At 47.4% G+C, this 20518-nt stretch overlaps 1 protein-coding gene across 2 annotated transcripts in view; it reads left to right on the top strand.

The window, feature by feature from the left end:
* The window catches only part of ZFHX3 (zinc finger homeobox 3), a 523576-nt gene that overhangs the window by 351284 nt on the left and 151774 nt on the right, over window positions 1-20518 (top strand). For both annotated transcript variants that reach the window (XM_051629816.1, XM_051629819.1), the window contains one exon: window positions 7121-7443. The gene's annotated coding sequence lies outside the window, so the exon portion shown is untranslated. The remainder of the gene's footprint in view (window positions 1-7120; window positions 7444-20518) is intronic.

The raw sequence follows: 20518 nt of genomic DNA, 5'->3' as shown, positions 1-20518 counted from the left end.
CAAAACTTCTGCTTTCTGCTCTTTGAAGTCTGCACTGGACCTACAGGACTTGGCTTTTCTTTCTTGAAGCTGTCATCTCCCAGGACAGTACTGGAGCTGTATTCCACCACCAGAATACTGAGCTCATTAAGGACCTACGTGGTGAGCTTGATTCGGCCACCACTGGTGCTGAAGGGATAGGATGGACTCATTTGCTCCCTGAGAAAGGGCAGCATCCCCCTTTACTCTGGAATGGTTGGCAGCATTGCACAGCTGCCTTTCCTCCTGCAATCTGCAAGGAGACATCCCTTTCCAGCTCCCTGGGAGCCCAGACCTGCTCCTCCCCTTGTCAATGCTCCAGCTCATAGGACACACTAACCCACTTCCAGCTTCCTCTTCCTTGGCGTGTTGCTGGCTCTGTTACAAACTCCTCTCCAGTAGATTCTATAATATCAGCTGCCCCAACCCTGGAAACCATTGTCCCGTGACCCATTGTCTTCATGAACAGATAGGTAGACAGGGACATTCCTACATGTGTCTTTTCCTGCTGTCCTGATGTATTACTCTGTAAAATAATAAAACAGTAAAAAGGTTGAACCTGAACTGAAGCTATGACTATGACCCTATTAATCAAACTGTTGGAAAATTACTTTCTATTAGGTGCCTTATTCACTGATCCAGTCCAGTAAAAGCTGTCCTGAAACATAGTCCAAACACTGAGTATTGGCCCCAGGAAAAGCAATCCTTGGTTGCTTTGTGTTCCCTCAGAGTGCATGACTGTGCCACGTAACAGACACCAAAGCAGCACTAATGCAAGTGATTCAGAGCAGAAGATATCCCAAAGCTGACCCAATGTCCCACAGAGGGAGGAAACCACTATAGGAGAGCAATCCTCAGTCTCTTCCTCACACAGGGTGATGCCGCCGTGTTTCTGAGCACCTTTCATCCAGTAAGATTTCATAACATGGTGCATCATTTAGAGAGCCATTACGTATGTACTTTGAATTCTGAAGTTCTTCCCAATATAGAGACACCTCTGGACTGGGAAATGAGAGCTTGAACACCATGGTGTCAGCCAGCAGTTTCAGGCAGAAATAGCACTGCCACCCAGATGAGTGCTCACAGCATCCCACCAATTTTCTGATACTACTTTTGGTGAACCATAACTCATGCAGATAACTTCCATGCAGCTCCTTTGCCAGATCTCAGAGGAAATGGGCTGAAGTCAAATCATGGCTTTCTTTCTGTGAAGTAGGTATCTTAAGTACTGGCCATTTTTGCTCCCGGAACCCCTCCCAAACTATTTCAGTTTCCCATCATGAAAAGCTGCTTATACGGTGGCAGGTGCTGCAACAGGGTTGGTATATGGGGCTGGTGTGTGGAGCTTGGGCACCGGGCCCATGTCTAGGCTCGGCGTGTGGGCCTGTGTTTGGGGCTGGTGTGTAGGGCCTGTTTGAGGGTCTGGTGTCCAGGCTCGACCTGCAGCCCCGCCAGTCTCTCCTGCTCCACCAGCTGTCATGAGCATCTCTTATCTCAGCCGTCGATGCCACGCTCACTTGATGTCTCAGTTCCGGAGCAGAGACGCTCCAGCTGCTATCTGGGAAGGCTCTGGCCCCAAAAATATTTAGTTAGCAGCCATTCAGTTAAGTGGAATTGACTTTTTATCGGCTTTCCTCTGTATGTCTGCCACCAGCGAAGGCTGTTTCCTCCTTCCCTCTTCTCTGCCTGTCAGTCCACTCCGCATTCCTATCGGCAGCCGTTAGCTCAGATCAATACTAACCACTGTGTAACAGCTCACGCATGGCTGCCTTAGTTTGCATCGATCAGACCCTTCTTCCAACAGGTAGCTGGCTATTTGAGGCGACGACTGAAGATAAACACCTACTTTTGCTTCAGGCTAATTCGTTATGGAGGGGTTTCAAGGAGACCTGGTGCCCTACTTCAGAGCCTCACAGAGATCAGAGCCTCACAGCAACTTCTCTTCTGCCCGAGATTATGCAAAACCGTGTTATTTTCCCCATCCCTCTGAAATCCAGCCTGTAAAAATGATGCTATCCTAATAACTTTCAAAGAACCTAAACTGAAAATTACAGCGCAAACTGTTCTAGTTAGGAGAACGTGGTGGTTTGGAAAACTAAGAACATGAGTGCTGGTTAGAAACGGGGATATGATGAGCAGCTGAGCAGTGGGCATCTTGTGACTGTCCAGTCACATCTTCTCACTGGCAGACGCTCTTGTGTTGCAGTTTGGTGTCTGGGGGCCATGTCCCCACATTTTCCAGTGGGATGCAGCATGCCCACAGGAGGAGGGATATGAAGTGCTATGATAGGAGGTGTCTCCACAAAACTCATGGGCAAAGAGTCATGCTGGCAATCTTACTTCTCCTATACTTGCTGCTGTCCCCAAACCTGACAGCATTTATGAAAGTAGCAACTGTTTTGAGGGCATCCTGACAGATGTCTCTGCACAGACACGCTCCTGAACCAGGCCGCACTGGGCAGCTTTGATGTGCGCGCTTGGAGAAAGCACAGGAGCAAGTGCATTTGCCAGTGGTGAAAATGCAGCTCTCAACTCAGCTGCTGAAATGCCCACAGATCAGACCTGAGCACCTCTGGGAGAACCTGCAAACACTTTTTGGGTTGGTTTATACCTGTGCAGGGGCAGAAGAGCCGCAGGGCTGCTGCAGCAGCCTCAAACTTTCCAGTGAAATGAGTGTTTATTATTATAAGTTTGATGCTGTTCCCAAAAGGACCTAATCAACAAGTAATAAGGCCTCAAGAGAGCAATTAGAAACCTGAACTTTAACTCCCTTATAACCACAGTGTAGAAGCAACTTTTGCCTTGTTTGGGATATGCAGCCTGGTATGTTCCCAAGGAAAAAATACTGAAAATGCGATCTCTAAAATAACTGCAGATGAGTGTTGGAATTTGAGCAGTGAGGTACAAGGCTACTTTCTGTGGTGAGGTCAATGTGTGCCTGGCACAAAGCACCAATGGTTTTGGGAGTTCATGCCCAGTGTGCAGCCCTCATCGTATCTGATTTTTTTTTTTTTTTATGGTTCTTCCTAGCTTTAGATGAGCACCGAGGATGTTTGGTGCCTGCAAACTTGCAGCATCTTCCCTTCTTAAACAAACAAACAAACAAAAAATTGCCTCAGTTTTCCCTCTTGTAAAATAACAGAAATATCTACCTCAGTGCAGAAGCTCGAGATGCATGGTTTGCTTCCAACTTGTCCTGAATACTTTGGATAGGACATTTCAGACAGGAATTGCACATTGAGTAATTCTTGCCATAGAAAGTCATGTGGCTGCTGGAAAGCAAGAGATTGCACCAGAGGAGCTCTGCACAGCACGGCTGTGTCAGCAGGCATAATTTTTTTACGTTATTGGCTATTTCAAGTTCTCCCTATCCTTACAACATGGGGTCAGGGGTAACTAACCCTTAATGAGCATCCTTAGCAAGCCTATAGCGTGGATCTCCACTGTGTGTCCACCAGAACTGTCCTGCTTGACCAGGGATTCATCCAAACAGGATGGAACTGATGCCGACAGGCCAGGAGAAACAGCTGAAGAAGTTGGCGGTGGCAACATCTGCTGCTCTGCTGACAAGGACAGCATGTGTCCTCCAACACTGCCCCTTCTTACCAACTCAAAACTAGTATTTTTCCTATTGTGCAGTTGTCAATGCAGAAGTAAAAATAATGCTGAGTAAACAGTGAGAACCAGAAGAGGTTTTGCTGTAGGGATGAAGCAGAAGTCCTGCCTAATTGTTCCTAGGAGAGAAAGCAGGCATATCCCCTCACTGAAGTGAGTGTCATGCCATGAGGAATGATCAATATCACAAGGAAATGGGATAAGATTCCAGGAGCACAATGTAGAGCAGTGTCCAGAGGAGACTAATGTACTCTGTTTTTCTCTGGAGGGTACGTGAAGCCAGTGGGCACTGGCAGGATGCAGGTGGCTGGGCAGACCCCAGAGCCTGAAGATTGAGGTGAACTTTTAGATATCCCAGCCTTAAAAAAATTAAGGTCTTGGAAAACTTCATTTGATGTATAAAATGGAGCCAGCAGAGGGAGTGAAATTCAGGGACACACAGGTCCTTGGAGAAAGGAGCTGCTGGGGTTTTGATCCAGGTGCAGCTGATTCAGTGAGACTTCTCAAAGCCATAGTATGGGCACACCAGCTCAGTCCAGGGCCACAGGTGATGTGGGTATGGAATGATGGAGGCAGGTTAACGCTAGTAGGAGTGACAGGTTGTCTACTGTATCATTATCAGTGTAAAAATACACAGTTTTGGGGCCTAACAATATATGTTATCAGTATGAAGAAGGTATCCAGAGGAATCTTAACTTCCCTAATAATTGCTGTTCTGAGTGCTGTCCCCATAAATAGGCTCAAATTATTTATGTTTCAATTGTTCTGGCACTGTTCACATGGTCTTGTGAGTGACCATGTAAAATACTGAGGAGAAGCCTAAAACAAAGCACACTAATGTTGCTCCCTTATCCTCTTGTGCCTCCTAAATGTCCTGGTCTTGGATTAGCTTGAGCACTTCATGTGGGTGGACTTGCTTACAAATAGCTCCATGCTGATTTTTTGTTAACTTCTTCAAAAAGAGGAATTTTGCAAATGGATTAGCTCTTCAGCATCTGTTTAGGATTATCTGTAGACAGTTTCCTCTTTTGATTGACTGTTGGCCATCTTTGCTCACCATTTGATTAGAAGAGACAGGAAGTGATTTTTGTTAAACCATTTACAATGTGTGAGCTTCCTCCTAGCAACTTCTGAAGGACAACTGGCAGGCAAATGCCAGCTTTAGTGGACAGAGACCACTATGGCACTTGGACTGAGGGTCACAACACACTCATTTTAGAGTTATTCTTGCAGGGCCTCTGCAAACTGCAGCAGACACCACTGTGTGCACCGCTGATGTAAGCAAGGTTGTAGCTGTAAAGAGTAACACCAAAAAAGAGGTGGTATTGTTGTTTTTTACTCAAGCTGGAATTCCTGAACAGTAATGCAGTGAAATGCAAGTTCTACAGCCATGGACTGGCACAAGGCCTGTGCCCTGGCACTGGCACAATGAATCTGGCAGCACAGCTCTGACCCCAGCGCAGGTTTGCTGCCCAGCTGCTGCGCCTGCAGTGCCCAGGGCCTGGCACAGCAAATCCACGGGGATCACAGCCTGAGCTGCCAGACAAGTCAGAGCTGCTGGTCTAATGAGTGGTGGGAACAGTTACAGTGGCGTGAACAACCAGAGAAGTCTGAGCAGACAGAGGGGCTTCACTTCATTATATATAGTGGGGAGGCTTCACTTGCAGTTGTCCATCCAGTGGCAGCTGCCTGAAGTATGACCTGAACCTTTGTGGTATGGTGTCTGGTGACCCATTAGCTCTGATTGTCTTTCTCACTGGAAAAGAAAAACTCAATGCAGAGGTAGTTTGGGATACAAAATATGATGTGATTGGCCAGCAGCATCCCAAAAGTCAATGTAGGGATCTCTTGGGTCTGTAATAGCATTCCTTCCAGTAACCAGGTGTTCAAGTTAGACTTCATGCTTTGCGAGGTTGTTGAGAAATTTCCAACTTTTTACAGTCTCCTCTTTCTAGTGGCCCATGTCTTTTTCAACCAGAAACTATTCATACAGTTGTACACCCTACATGCTTTAATTTGTAGGCATCTGAATCTGTGTGTTTATACATCAGTTTTCAAAGAAACGTTTCTTTTAGCAAAACACAGGAATGTAGCAAGTTGGTAGTCTCGATAGTTGTGCTGGTTACTGTGGAATTAGCTTAAAGTAAGTTTTTCCTCCTTCAAATGAGATTATATTTGTGCCTGGTTCAAGCAATTCCGCACCAGTCTTGAGCTTGTTAAAGATGAAAATCAGAATAACCACTGCAATATTGAAAAGGCAAAATGGGAACAAAATGGCATTTGGCCAATGTTTATGAATCACAGAATATGATCATGAAATCATAAGAATATCCACCAAAAGGTAAATAAATTACCTAGCCTACTACTTATTTTCATGTACAGTTTGACACAAAAGCTGAAGCCATGAATGATTTATACCTGTTTTAACAATAATACTCATTTTCCTGAAAGATGGTCAGCACTCAGGCTGCTGTGGGCACCGTGCCAGTTGTTGAAAGGTTAATGTCTCAGCAGCAATACATTAAATTATGAATTATACCAGTCCCAAAATGGAAGGTTATTAGCTCAGTATGTTTAATTAGCCCGGCTCGAACTTTGCCATCTGCTAGCACTGCCTGTCACTAATGCATGGGCACGTGGAACAGGAGGGTTGGAAACAAGATGCCAGGCGCAGGAGACCTTCCCCCCAGCCCATCCGGGCCTGCCCAGGATGGCTGGGTTGGGCCAAGGGTCCTCCAGGCCCCCGGCTCTGGCAGCCCCTCAGTGACAGCCCTGCTGACCCGAGCCCTGGGAAGGCCCTGCCTGCCACACAGACCCCTGAGCAGTGGGCAGTTCAGGGGCACGAGGAACGGCACCGGCAGACACGTCTTGTCTGCTCCCAAGTCCTTCGGGCCAGCTCTCCTGCCAAAGCCTGGGACTGGTGTTTGTCCATGCTCATTGGAGTTGTGTCCTGGTTACAGCACTGACCTTCCCATTAGAGGGAGAAAGGTGAGGGCCCAACATGGACCTGAGCAGTGAATGTGCCAGGGAAAGAGGAGCCCTCCTAGGGAAGGGTCTGGGGCTGCAGGGGCTGCAGGTACTGGCAGACCTGGGTGGCTGGGGAAGGAACAACAGGGGGTCCTGAAGGTCAGCACTTGGATCTGGCGGGTTTATTTGCATGGCATCTCTTGCCAGTAACTGCACAAGGCTACAATATTTAGTTTTTCAATAAATATTTAAATGTTATCTCTTTGCTTATTTATTTAAAAGAAAAATCAGTAAACGCTGTGGTGGTTTTTATTAGTTAAGATTACATGATACTTTTAAAATACAATGCACTAATTATTACTGCAAGTAATTATTCACTAGTATTATGAGGGTGCTTTTGGGGTCTATATGTTAAACCTCAGGTCAGAAGCATGCCCTAGAAACTGGAATGTACAAACATGGGGGAAGAACTGTTTTAAGAAGCCAAACACAGTCTTATTTTTAATTCTTCTTTTTCTAGGTAGGATAACCTTGCTAAGGAATAAAGGAATTTGGACAGACTTAACATACAGCCTGTGTAGCTTCCACCAGCTGGACACCAAAATGAAGAGAGAATTTATTCATTCTCATCCTGACACAGCCCACCAGAATTAAAGGACATTTTAACCTACAATGGAGATTGGGTCGAACACCCACTAATCCATCCCAATCTGTCTATATGAAGAAGCCCATTTGATTCCTCTGGCTATCAAGTCTCCTCGTTTCTGTGTTGGATTTGAAGAGTAAAGAAAGACTCTGGCAGAAATTAGAAGGCGTCCAAGTCAGTGGAAGAGACAACACCAGGTAGAGGCTCAATTGCTTTTTCTTCATTTTTTTACAGTAATTATTTTTTCTCATCCCCTTGCATTTTTGTGATTCCCTGACATTGGTAAAGCCTCTGTACTTGTAATTCTGGAGCAGGTGGCATGGTTGGAATATTGGAGCAGTATGTGTTAGAGAAAAAAACCTGTGGACAGAAATAGAAAGTAAATGGAAGATTAATTGATCAGAGCAAAGGCAAAGGATGGAGGGGATAAGATAGAGGGAAGGAAAGACAAGAATAATACCTTGCCTGTGTACTACAGTAATTTATTATTTTTATATGGTGCTCAGAGTGTGCAGTATCTGTTTTACTGAACAAATTGAAAAAAGAATTCTCAGCACCAAACAGCCAACATATTAATTTCTAGTGTGACAGCCTGATGAAACAAGTGGTCAGGCTGTGTGACATGGGGTCATTTGGAGCTTGAGGAGCACGAGTTACTTTCCTCTGGTATCTGCAGATGCACATGTCATCAGGTGGAAGTCTCTTGGACTTGTAATAACCTTCTGTTGAAGAAAAATGTGTTTTTCAGGAAAGTTCTGAGTGAGGAGGTGTGTGGGAGGGCATGGGCAAGTGTTTTATCTGGAGGAGCAGACTGGCTGCCATATCAAGACTGTGAAAGGCGTGAGGGCCGAGCCCCAGCCTGGCAGCAGGGGCACGAGGGAGCACCACAAACTCCCGGCCGGGGAGCGGGGACACTCCTGGTGGGCCCAGACATGGAGGAGATGAGAGAGGAAAGAAAAGGACTCGGGGGAAAAACTGGAGAATTTGCTCAGAGCCTGTAGAGCTGGAGTTTCTAATGAGCCATCCAGACAGGACAGCAAGGAGACAACCTGAAACAACAGACCTCCAGCAGGAGAGGGTTCCAGTGCAGGCACAAACCTGCCGTGACCAAAGAACCGGGGGAGCAGTAGTGAAGTTGTTTTCCAACACAGTTACTGCCACTTCAATTGCAGTTTTATTCCAAAAACAACTTCCAAAATTTTATGTCCATGAAGGTTTAGACATAAACAAGAAAGAAGTCAGGAAAACGGTATGTACTGTATAAACAGTTCCACTTTATAATTAATGCTTGAGATCAGGGGAGCAGGAGTAGCTGTGCATGTGTGGTCATTCAGATTTACTGTTGGTCTTATTAAAACCTAGTTCTGCAATAATTTTATGCCCAGGTAGGGGCAGAAAGAGAGCAGGATGCCCCCAAGCAACCCATAAATAGTGTGGTGAAGACAAAGCGTTTATTACTTAGCTTCACAAAGGCTCTGTAAGTGCTCTCCCAGGGTACGTATACTTGTACCCCAGATGCCAATTCTGCAAATTAGCATTATTTCTCAAAATACTAAGTAAACAGAAGTCATTTGAATACTTGATTTCATTGGTGTCCCATATAGAAATGTCAGTATCTTTCTTTCCCTTTTGTGGAGTGAGCAGAGGTTTTCACTGCCTGCCTTTTATTTCTCTTAGAATATTGTTACTGGTGACAAACCTGGGCTCTACACAGAGCTTGTTCTGCAGGATTTTGCCCCATCTCATTGTCCCATGCTGTCTCAAGAGCAACTCAGAGGTGTAAACTTTCCCATTTATCACTGAAGTGTGCTATTTTGAATCTTCTGTTTAACAGTTTAAATTACTGTGCCAAAAATTATTTCCCAGCTGAGGCACACAAGGAATTACAGGGATTTGAGATCCTATCAAATTAGCTTTGGGATGTCCCTCTTTTGTAAGTAGAAAAGCCACCAGTTTGTTCAGCTCAGGTTTCACTGATGGGCTTTCATTTTATCACTGTGCATCCAACAACTACGAGTTGTTCAAATTTTAGAAACTTTCACAGTTTTTCAATCCATTTTTGTATTGCATATCACAGTGAAACAGGTAGTCCAGTTAACAGGATATCAGTAAAACAGGGTGAGGGAGACAGACCCATAAAATCATCTCTAAATGACAACATTATTTTCCTCGATAAAATATGATGTATGAAAAGGTGAATACTTCAGGTTTTCTGGGGCTGAAAGTAAGTGTTGCAGTTTAAGAGATGCCTGTCTCTCCTGTTGAGTGGGATAAAGACATACATTTAATACTAAATTTTGCAGGATACTAGACTTTAATCCCCTTACATTAGAAATGGAGACCAGTACAGGGAGGTGCTGCATTTTCTGGGAGGGAGAAAGCATTTTCACAGAAGTTTAGGGGGTTTTTTAAATTATAATTGGACCTGGTGATATTTTGAATTGTAAGAGTTAGTTCCATGGAAATAGGAAAGAAGAAAAGGGCAAGTGAGTCTGATCAGTGGTGCACTGTAAGTGGACATGGCACTCCACACAGCCATCTGTGCATCTGGAAACACATCAGGAGAATTTACACCAGCATCATACCTTATGAGCTCTGCTCCCTTATGGAGAATTAGTATTATTCCCATTCTACAGACTGGGAAAATAGGGCAGGATGCAGGGGGGTGAGTTTTGATGTCCATCCTCATATGCCTTTGTTTTGGGGCACTTCTAGTGTACCCTGCATACTGCTCTGGCTGGTCCTTCAGTGCAGACAGCAAGTCTGTGGCAGAGCTAGGAATAGAAGCCTGGCCCTTGTTCCAAGTCCCAGATCCTCAAGAATATTTTTAGGCCCTTAATACCATTAATGTCATACTCTTTCTGGCCAAGGATGTTAGAAACAAGATCATGCTTCCTCTAGAAATAATTTTTTAAATCATACTTACGTGCGCTTTGACTTTTTTTCAGGGATCATGTACAGTTTAGCCCTATGTAGGAACAAATGGGCTTCAGAATTAGTTTTGGGAAGAGTTCTGTATGAGCTGCGCTTTTGTTCAGCCTTGAGGTATGACTAAGGATACAGAGGAGATGGTGCAGTCTTTGTCTTCTGCAAGGCAAACAGCTCCTATTTGAGAGGGGCTTTGGCAGAGAGGGCTTGCGCTTCAGGTTCCTTTTTTGCAGTCTCTGAAAGGCAACATTCTGTGCTTCTGCATCCACTTCATTTTGGTTGCAACTTCCTCTTCTCAAACATAAAATCTTTTACATTTCAAGTACAGCAAGACCACTGCTCACCAATATTGTGATTCAGACAGTGCTGGGACACAATGGGCACCCAGCAGCCTACAGTGCGCTGGAGCACACAGAGCTGCGGCCCATGCTCAGGCAGCTCACACTGACATGTTAAAGATGACTGAAAAGATAAATACACTGATTTCTACATACAGTCATATCTTTATTGTGCTAACTCAGCAAACTCAGTTGAAGCCCTGCTCCTGCATCCTATCTATTATTAATTAATTGATTTCCTATAAACTCATTATTCAGTTTGCTGTGAGGAAGTGCACAGCTTTGCAGACAACAGAAGACAATTCCTGTTGGAAAGTGCAGACACGTCAAAAATGCCAAGTCAGGCAGAGGTGGGATAGCAGCACAAGCAGCAAACCAGCCATAGGGCCAGGCCAGCAGGCTCACCTCTGGGTCACCCTTCTCTGTTTATACACTCCAAGATCCCCACAGCTTTTGCTGTGCACTTTCCATCCCCTGATCCCCACAGTCACCCATTTTGCCTGTCCCACAGGTCTGTGGCTGTGTCCAGCCCACGTTCCTCCTCCCTGTGGGCAGCCACTCCTGGATGAGCAGAGTGTTTTCCAGGGACTTCCCCATCACTATTGCAGGAAGAGGAGGTCTTGAGGGGGGCTTGGGGGCTGGTCACAGGGCAGCTGCTTTGGGGGACAGGGAGCTCCATGCGGGGGCGAGCAAGGTCTCTGCGTCGTTGCGCTGCGGAGGCTGTGGGCCTGCTCCGGGCGTCAAGGGGCTCCTCTCCTGCTCCAAGTGGTAAACGTGCTTATTAGAGTGCTAATGTCCTGCAAGTGGAATCCTACCTCCAAGTATATTAGGGTAATGAGTTCACACCTAACTAATGGAGACTTAATAGAGTTACTAATAGGCTGCCTTTTCCCCCCACGGTTTATGACCCCGCGGGCCGGAGCTGTCAGGGAAGGGAGAGGCGAGAGGCCGCGCTCAGCCCCGCAGCCGCTGCAGCCCACGCCCCGGCTCAGCCTCTGCCCTCCCGGCCCAGCAGCCAGTTTCCAGGGACATCATCTCTCCACCTTTCTGCAAGGAAAAACAAACAGTTTGAGGCTCCTGTGTCTTTATTAAACATTTCCTTTAAACTGCATACTTTGGCTCACTGCCCAAATGCACCAAGAAAGCTTCCACAGAGCAGCTCAAGTCTGGAGCTCCGCTGCTGGCTTCCCGGGATAAATAACCCCTGAGGAGCAAGCACCTGTGCCGCCAGCTGTGGCCCAAGCCGTCCCCGGTGCTGTGGCTCCCCTGGGCCCACCAGGAGAGGCTGATGCAGCCGGCCAGCCTCCCCACACCGACGGGGAGGAGAGCGAAGGAGGCAAGGAACCGGCAGCGCGGTTTGCCTGGCTCCACTCTCCGGCACCGAGACGCGACGTGGCAGCGAGGTGGGTGGGGAGGCAGCTGCTCTATGGCAGCAAAGCTCATCCAGGGCCGTGGGCCGAGAGGGGTTGAGTGGTAGGTGTCAAGGGGGCTGGGAAGCAAAGCAGCAGTATGTTTAAGGCTGTCACACCAGATGAATTATACACTGGCATTAAGATGTGTGCTTCACCCGCCGTCGCAGCGTGGCTGCTGACCGTCAGCACAGGGCCGAGCGTGGGGTCGTCGCTGCTGGCGCGGCGGCTGCTGTCACACCCCACAGCGTGGGGGACGCAGCGTGCCAGGCCGCAGTGCTGCGGTGGACAGGACAAGATGTCTCTGAGCTGCCTCAGGAAGCAGCAGTGCTAGGGCCCGTGACAGCCCCACGGCACACGAGGGGCCGGGTGGGCAGGGGGCGGATGGCGACAGGGAGAGGAGCTGAGCGCAGCGGGGAGGGGGCACGGCAGCGGGTGATGTCAGCATTTCCTTCTGGATCGGTCATGTGCGCTTGCCAGGTAAACAGTCTAGAAATAGATGGGAGGAAGGCAGCGGATGGAGCGTGCAGCCAGCCTGGAGGAGCTCTGCCTTCACCCTTTCCTCCCCACTGCCGTCCTTGCCGGCAGCTTCCCTGCCTGCAGTGGGGCACAGAGCTGGCCAAGGCAGAGCAGTAAAGCAACCCGCGTCCCTCCGGTGTCACAGCTTCAAAGCACGGTGCGGGCTAAGAGAGACGCTGCTGGCAGATCACAAGACGCAGTTTGTTAATTTTCCAGGCGGTGGTTGCAACAGACCTGCTTCATCCCCTCCCTTGCTAGCAGAGTCCAGGTGAGGCCGGTGGGAGCTCGGGTGGGAGGCACCCGGGGATCCTCAGGCCAGGGGCCCTGCTGCCAGCTAGCCTGGATGAGCTGGGAGCCCTGCTGCTCCCTGGGCTGGGAACAGGTTAAAATCCAAGCGTTGGTGTCAAGCATAGAAGCTGGCTTACGTTGCGTCAAGTGTTCCCAGCAACTGAACAACACAGTTCAGGTACAGAAAGCTCCACAACGTGCCAGGAATATTCTTAGTTTGTTCTTTCCTCATTCACTAGAAATGTGCCTTTTCTGTGACATCTTTCAGAGCAGCCTAGCTGTTAAATTAGTAACTGTGATAAAAACTACCTGTCGTGCTTGGAGACAGGGTTTTCTGAATTCCCAAACATAATGCATGGACAGGACTGCCTGCTGTGGCTGGAGTCTGGCCTCCAGTCCCCTCCCTCCTCATTGATCCCAGCAGAAGAAGCACACAGCACCGTGCATGCTCCTGCCCGGGACAGGGATGGGGATCCCTTCAAGTCAGGACAGGGTATTTTTTCCAGGCACTTTCCAGGCATGATGGTATGATTCTGTGCATCTGTCTTTATGTCCTGTCTGGAGCAGCAGGGAGAAACAGCAAGGATAGAAAGCTGGGGAATGCACCCTCCCAACCAGTGTTGATGTCCAGGTGCCTGCTTCCCCCTGCTTAGCATTTTCCTTTACACCCAGAAAACAAAGCTGCCGTCATAGCAAGTACCCATAAAATGCAAGGCATCCCAAGTGCAGAGATTAGTGGTAATTTTACAAGGACTCAAATAACGTTGGTCTGCAGGGTGCAGCACTGCTTTGAAAGGGAACAGCAGACATTTCCCCTGGAAGCAAGTTTCCTCTTTAGAGCAGTTTATGGCCGAGGCACAGTGTCAGATTGTGGCACAAATATACTGTCAGCCTTTGGGTTGGAAGACAGACATTTGATACTGCTTTCTGCTGCCAAAACGTACTGCCCAGACACGACTCCCAGCATGGTTATTTTTTGAAGCATTATGTAATTGGATTGCATGGTCAGTAGTGCTTCCTTAACAAGCCTTTCAGCAAACCCTCTGCCTGCTGCAGCCAATCCTCAGCCCTTACATACACACTTACTCACGCAGGCTCAGTCTGGAGTAAACTCGCTGCTAAATACAGTTAGAAAACAGACGAAACCAGGCTCGGAATAGATCTCCCTCTCCCTGTGCTACGTGAGACATGGTGTGGCCCAGCCCTGGGTGTGCAAACGGGGCCACGCTGGCATCTACAGCCAAGGGGCCACTGGCTGCCTCCTCTGCCCTGCCCCTCTCTGTAACGGGGAAAAACCCCCTGCGTTTTGGAGTACAGACAGGCAACCGAAGGTGGGGTGGCCCCTGTGTCGCTGCCCTGCCGTGTCAGCCTCTTGCTTCAGGGACCAGCTTTGGGAAACTTCTACTGTGCTAGGGCCCGGAGCAACACCAGGGCCTTTATCTCCCAGGTCTTGTTGTAAGCTGAAGTGCTGAATTGGAGCCCAGTCCGCAGACACTGTCCCAGGTCAGACCGTGCAGCAGTCCTGCAGGGCACTCACAGTGGTGCCTGGCTGGGCCCGGCCCTTCGTGGGTGTTTTGCAGGATCTTCCCTCTGCTCTGGCCACTGCCAGCCCGCGGGTTATGGCTCTGCTGAGTCACGGCTTCCTGTTTGTGATTGCTGTCTAGTGGCAGCAGTTGCAGAAGCAATAAGAGATATTAAAAAGTGTGAACTTCCACTGGGACCAAAAGATACAGTTAGGGCTATGCCAAGAAATATACTGCAACAAGCTGTTGTTTAAAGGGATGTGGAACACTACAACCCCCTGTTCCCTTGCTACAGGAAGTAGGAAAAATGAACATCACAGGCCTTTTATCATCTCTGAACCCAAATAAGAATTGTGTTTGACTTTTGAAGCTCACTCTGACTCTTTTCCATGCTCCTCCTCAAGGAGTTTGATCCAGCTTTCCAGCCTGGATCTCCTCTACCTGCTACTGCTGAGATGTGGGGATCCTTGTTTCTTGCTTTCACCTCAGACTGATTCTCTGTGGAAAGCCTACGTGACACTGTGTAAAGGGGCTGCTTCAGGAGGCGTGCACAACCATAATGTTATTTCCATTATTTTTTTTAATGGAAAATATCTCTGGGGAGAAGCATGAAAGTATATGGAGAAGGTGCTCTTTGATCATTAAGATCTAAACACAGCATCCAAACTGTCTGTTTCTTCACATTAGGCTGAAATTCATCTGAAAGTGCTGCTCCTGGGTGGGCATTTCCCTGTTTCGCCTTCCTTGGCTTGAAGATTTGGAAGTATTGCTACCAGTTTCATCTCTAGCCCTGGTGATGGTTGTCTCCAAATGTTATTTCACCTCCACATTGAACTTATATGAGCCTTTTAATTTGTGTTTTAATTCCATAGTAACTTTTTAGCATTATTTTGAGAATATACTTTGTGGGTTATGCAGCTAAGGACAGGAATTGGAGGATGGGATTCTATGGACTGCGTGTTCCTGGACGACAGAAAATGTGCTTGGGCTGGTCTTTTTTGGATTGAAGCAACAGCAGTTTGCAGCTAAGAAAAAAACCTTCCCTTTTGTACTGGCATTAGACTGATTTATTTTTTTTTAACCCTGTGACAGACATAAGGCTGAGGACTGGCACAGAGAACATACATATGGGGAGGGGAAAAAAACCCACCCCACAACCTCAGTTATTTCAACAAATACCAAAAGTGGATTGAGAGTGGATGAAGAGGAGGAGGAGGCAATAGTGAACACACAACACAGTTCAAGCTGGCAAGGAGCCCTTTCTTGAAGAATGTAAGTTTAACCTTTAGCATTCAAGTGTCTGGGCTTAAGTGTCATTATGAGCAATACTTTCCTCCAGCACAGCCTCTCCTGCCTGGAGGAGGGTTCTGTGCAACCTCATCAGTTTTCCCTTTCCTTTACTGAGTATAAAAATACGTATTTCTGTGCATACTCTCAGGCAAGTTATTTTTCATGGCAGTGCTCAGTGGACAATTCCAGGATGGCCTGGATGGTCCGTGGGAGGGTCTGCCCAGCTGCCGAAGTGGGCGATGGCCCTGGGGCAGCTGTGGTCTGGTGCAGCGGGTGTGTTGCCAGATGAGTGTCAACTGGTGCAGTGAGGTTAAGGACTTGGTGCCTCAGACCCCCAAGTGGAGGCAGCTGGTGGTGGGATCCCCAAGGATCCACCTGCAGCCAGCCTGGGGCTCAGGGCCTCGGGCTGCCTGTGGAGCCCCCGGCACCAGGTATCTCTGCCTGCCCTGCTGCCTTGCTTTCGCCCCAGAAGAAGGATCTGCTGGCAAATGGCTTTTGCAGGAAAGCAACCCAAAATGAGGAGGAGGGAGGGATGGGACTGGTGTCCTCACCGTCATCTTCATACCACCCTCCCACCCCCCCCCTCCAAAGCTAATCTCACCTTTTGATAGAGGCAATGTAGAAAAAAAATAGCAGCAGACAAACATCAGACCTGGCTGCAATGGACAGGCTACATGTGCCCCCCCCCCCCCCCCAATCTTCTCCAGCTGTAAAACACTTCAGAGCTGATAGAAACCACACGCATCCCAGGCACAGCCCCATCTGCAAAGCTGCATTCCAATAAAAATGCAGCACGGACGTAAAAGAAATACAGACCAGGGTTCCCACCCTGGGCTGGGTGCTGGGGAGGGGGCGGCACGTCTCAGCCCCGGCCGAGCCCCTGTCCCCAGGCAGGGTACCTGCTGGGGCACAGGGGGGGCAGCAGAGCCCCCTGGCCACGGCTGCGGAGCCCCCAGCTCTCCGGCGCTCGGCTCCCTGCTCCAGCCCTCCCAGGACACAAATCAAAGCGGCTGCGGCAGCTAATAGGGGAGGGTCGGGGTTAGCTGCAGGGTACATCGCCGGCTGGAATCACAGGCTGGAATCCGAATTTCCATAAGCACGCCTCACATCGGAGGCTGTGCTGCAAATGTCAAATGTGCTTATGTTAAATACAGGTAATATTCTGGATGTAGGTTTGAGAGCATGATTCTTTCAGATATCTTGTCTGATGAATTTTGTGTCTTGTATTTGTGATTTTTCCATGCAAGGAAGTACCGGTTTTAGAGGAATAAGAGCATATATTTATGAAGAGGTAAAGATGAACTATTTGATTAACTGTAGCAAAGATGCTATGGCAGATCAGATTTCCCACTCCTTACAACTTAGGTTTTGAGTCCATGGTTACTATATAGCAAATACAGCTGGTATTGGTGCTTAACTTACTGAATAATTTGATGCAGGCTTTTCTGCAAATCTCCGTCTTAATTCTAAAACAATTAGGAGGGGAAAAAGGCGGAGGGACTATTTTCCAAGGCATGGTTGGTACCTGACTTGCACTGAAAGATGAAAGATGCTGTCACTTGTTCCTAGCCCACAGTGGGGGATGGCCACAAGACTGTGCCAGCCCTGGTCCAGGGTCCCTTCCCCTCAGGCTCAGCCTGAAAGACCCAGACTAGCCCCAAGACAAGCCAGGTTCTTTTAGTTACTGCAGTGACACACTCTGAATTTTGAGGAAACTACCCTGTAAACCAGAATTCTTTTTGGTGCTGAAAACAATTTTTTTTTCCTTTCTAATTCTGTGGGAACTGTGATTTTATTTTGTAACTTATTTCCCTCTTTTTTCCTTTTAAGACGGTTGCCAAACATTTATTGTGGGATTTTTCATTTAAAATAGTTTTCTAGGGAAATTACTGTGACAGTGATTTAATTGTTTAATTAAAATCTGACATTGATGACAACATAAATACAATAGGCATGAGGTGATACAGGCATTAAACAAGTGCAATTGTGGAATATATCCATAGAGTACTCTGAGCACACAGACCAGCTCACAAAGAAATGATGTTCAATATTTATCAGGTTAGTGAGTCCTAATTAAATGCCAAGACTTTTTTTTTTTCATTTCTCTGAAAAAGCAAAGAAACATATAGATGCATTCCAAGTGTTTATTTCCATCACAAACACATCTACTCATCTTGTGTTAAGGCCTGCAGAAAAAAGCAAATTCATACTAAAAATCTGCTGGTTGACTTAAGGGCTATTTATTCAGCCTGACCACAGCAAGCTAGCCAGGGGTCTGGAGAGGGCTGGAATAGCCCACTGACGTCCCAGCACTCCCAGTGGATACAATAAGTCCAGTGATTACAAAATAGATAGATTTTTTTTAATAACTGCGTAAAGAAATCAGACATACGTTGAAAACAAAGAAAAGAACAAATATTCCTCGGAAAATCTCCCCCCAGCCCAAATCTCTCCCTTCAGTATGTATTTCTTCTAGAAGTGCGTTCACCCCCATCTCGCACACCCACACCTCTCCCTCAGCAGTAAAGGAGGCAGCCCCCTGCCCACTCAACACTGTGTACGTGCCTCCAGAAGAAATTCACATTATCTGGCTAGAATGGCTCAGCAGTGCAGTGCGTCTCTCCAGCCCTCTCTTTCCAAGCCCTGCTGCATTTCTGCATCCCAACAATGAACACGCTGCTGTTGGAATATCCCTTCCCATGCCTCTTGCTGGGCGTCTTTAAATGGTATCAGATCCTTCTGCAGCTCAGCCAGCCCATTGCAATCAGTCGCTGCTGATGTCTGCCCTTTCCCCCCTTCTCAAACCCCTACATAAATGCATCTGCTCCAATTCCTGTCAGCCTTCCCCCTTCTTGTATGCAACTTCATTCAAACAAACTTTCTAAATGAAAAGAGAGCTTACCTGGACAATGCTTTGAGCATAAACTAATAAAAACTGATAAAGCCAGACATCCCAACTCTAGTACAGGGATTTGATTGCAAATTTCCATTGCAAAGGAGAAGAGGGAACTGGAAATCTGACAAATGCCTTCAAATTGACCTGTGTTTTCACAAAGCACACTGTGTTTAAAATGAATGGCAGACTTTATCATTTGGAGCTCCTTCAAGGACTCTGGCCTTCTACGCTTTGTTCTAATTCTTCAGACATATTTCCAAGAAGCACAAAGCTACATGAGAGGATGATGTTATGGAGATATATCTATTTTTTAAGCAGGATTTCAACTGAATTCAAGTCTGAATTCAAAAAGCCTGGAACTTTTCTCTTACTATCCCCATGTTAGTCCCTCACATCCAGGCAGTCTCCTTCCTGTCCAGGCTTTATCCCAGTCCCCGGGTGCCCAGCGGAGCAGGCAGCCAGCCTGATGCCCGAGCAGCTCCACAGGGCTGTGGCTCCCTTAAAAATCCACTGCAGTCAACTGCTCCCACCACAGCCTGATGCAAATCTGGCCCACTCCTGCCTGAGGACAGAGCTGCTCCTAAGCTATATTTCCAAGGGAGGACTTGGTCTCCTTGCAGAACCCAGGGACCCGCAGCTGCTCACCCCTATTTCACATGTCACAGATCAGAGACATCTTTCTGGAAGTTCGGTCCAGAAAGCCATCTGTGCTGCCTCACCAAAATGCTTTGCTTCCCAGTTGTTCCTCTTCATCTGTATATATTTTTACAAATAATAACTTCCCTTTAAAGACCTGGTATTAGTTCCATCTGTTCAAAATAATATATATATGAAACTCTTGTGATTCTATGCACAATGATATCAGATATGCTGCAAGACAAAAAAAAACAGGGTTAATCTAATAATTCAACTGCATCTTTAACAAGTTTTCTGTGGGAAAAATCAGTCTTATTTTCCCTGCAGATCTGATACTGAGAGCTTCTTTCTACTAAGCACATTAAAAGCTATTTGAACCAAAAATCCTATCTATGCATGTGTAGAGATACACATATAGAAACAAGAGGCATACAAATGAGACTCTATCAAGATTTCTAATTAAAGCAAGGGTAGTCCCTTCTTATATTTTAGCATCTGGGTTGTCTTTTTGCCTAGAACAAAGAAATGTTAAGCAAATTTTCTAGAGGAGAAGCGTGCACGAGTGTGTTTAAATGCTGTACCTAACAATTACTGTACAAATTATTCCTTAATTCCTCAGACTTATTTTGGTATTTGCACAGTGGTTTATCCGGCTGGTCCTGTGGTCATCACTTCTTCATTCCCTTCTTTTCACATGCACACACACCTTGCTGCATTTTTTGTGCCCTGTTGAAAACTGGAACTCTTCCATTCCCTGGCCTCTGGACGGCTGCGCTCAGGACACAGGCAGAGCTCTGTCCCCCACTCAGCTGGGCCCTTTCCCTGCCCAGCCAGGACAGGAGGGACGGTGTCCTAGGACTTGACCCAGCACAGAGCCTGCTCAGGCTGGACCCGGCTCCCAGGAGGGTAGGGGGGCTGCAGGGAGTGCTTCCCCTCTCCCCGCTTAACCCCTCCACTGCAGGGCCCCTCTGACCCCGGCGCCCACTGCCCTCCTCCCTTTCAGGGCACTCGGGATCATCCCGGGAGCGTGAAAGGACAAGAATGCAGGAGCAGCGAGAGGCTGTCACAGGAGGGCACAGCACAGCCAGAGGAGCAGCAGGATCGCCGAAAAGGGGACGTTTGGTTTGTGTTAACTACCCAGACAGATGCACTTCGGCATGTTTGCATTTATGGAATCCATATGTTGTCATGGAAAATTAGAGGACAGCAACACAAAACTAGAATTCACGATGCAAACGCAAAGAAATTGTACATGGCTACCAGACCACGCTCGCACATGTTCCTGCAGAGGTTCCTATTTCTGGAGCATCGACAGAGTTACTAGACCTGCTTGCCACCTTCTCCCCATGTTTACTTTTTCTTTGCTCTACAAAAAGTGTGTACATAGGCAGCACCCATCCTCAGACCAGTACCAGATCTACAGCCTCTGGTGAAAATATGCACTT

This window comes from Apus apus, chromosome 11 (genome assembly GCF_020740795.1).
Source record: "Apus apus isolate bApuApu2 chromosome 11, bApuApu2.pri.cur, whole genome shotgun sequence".
NCBI lineage: Eukaryota > Metazoa > Chordata > Aves > Apodiformes > Apodidae > Apus > Apus apus.
This window is presented reverse-complemented; position numbering and strand designations above follow the sequence as displayed.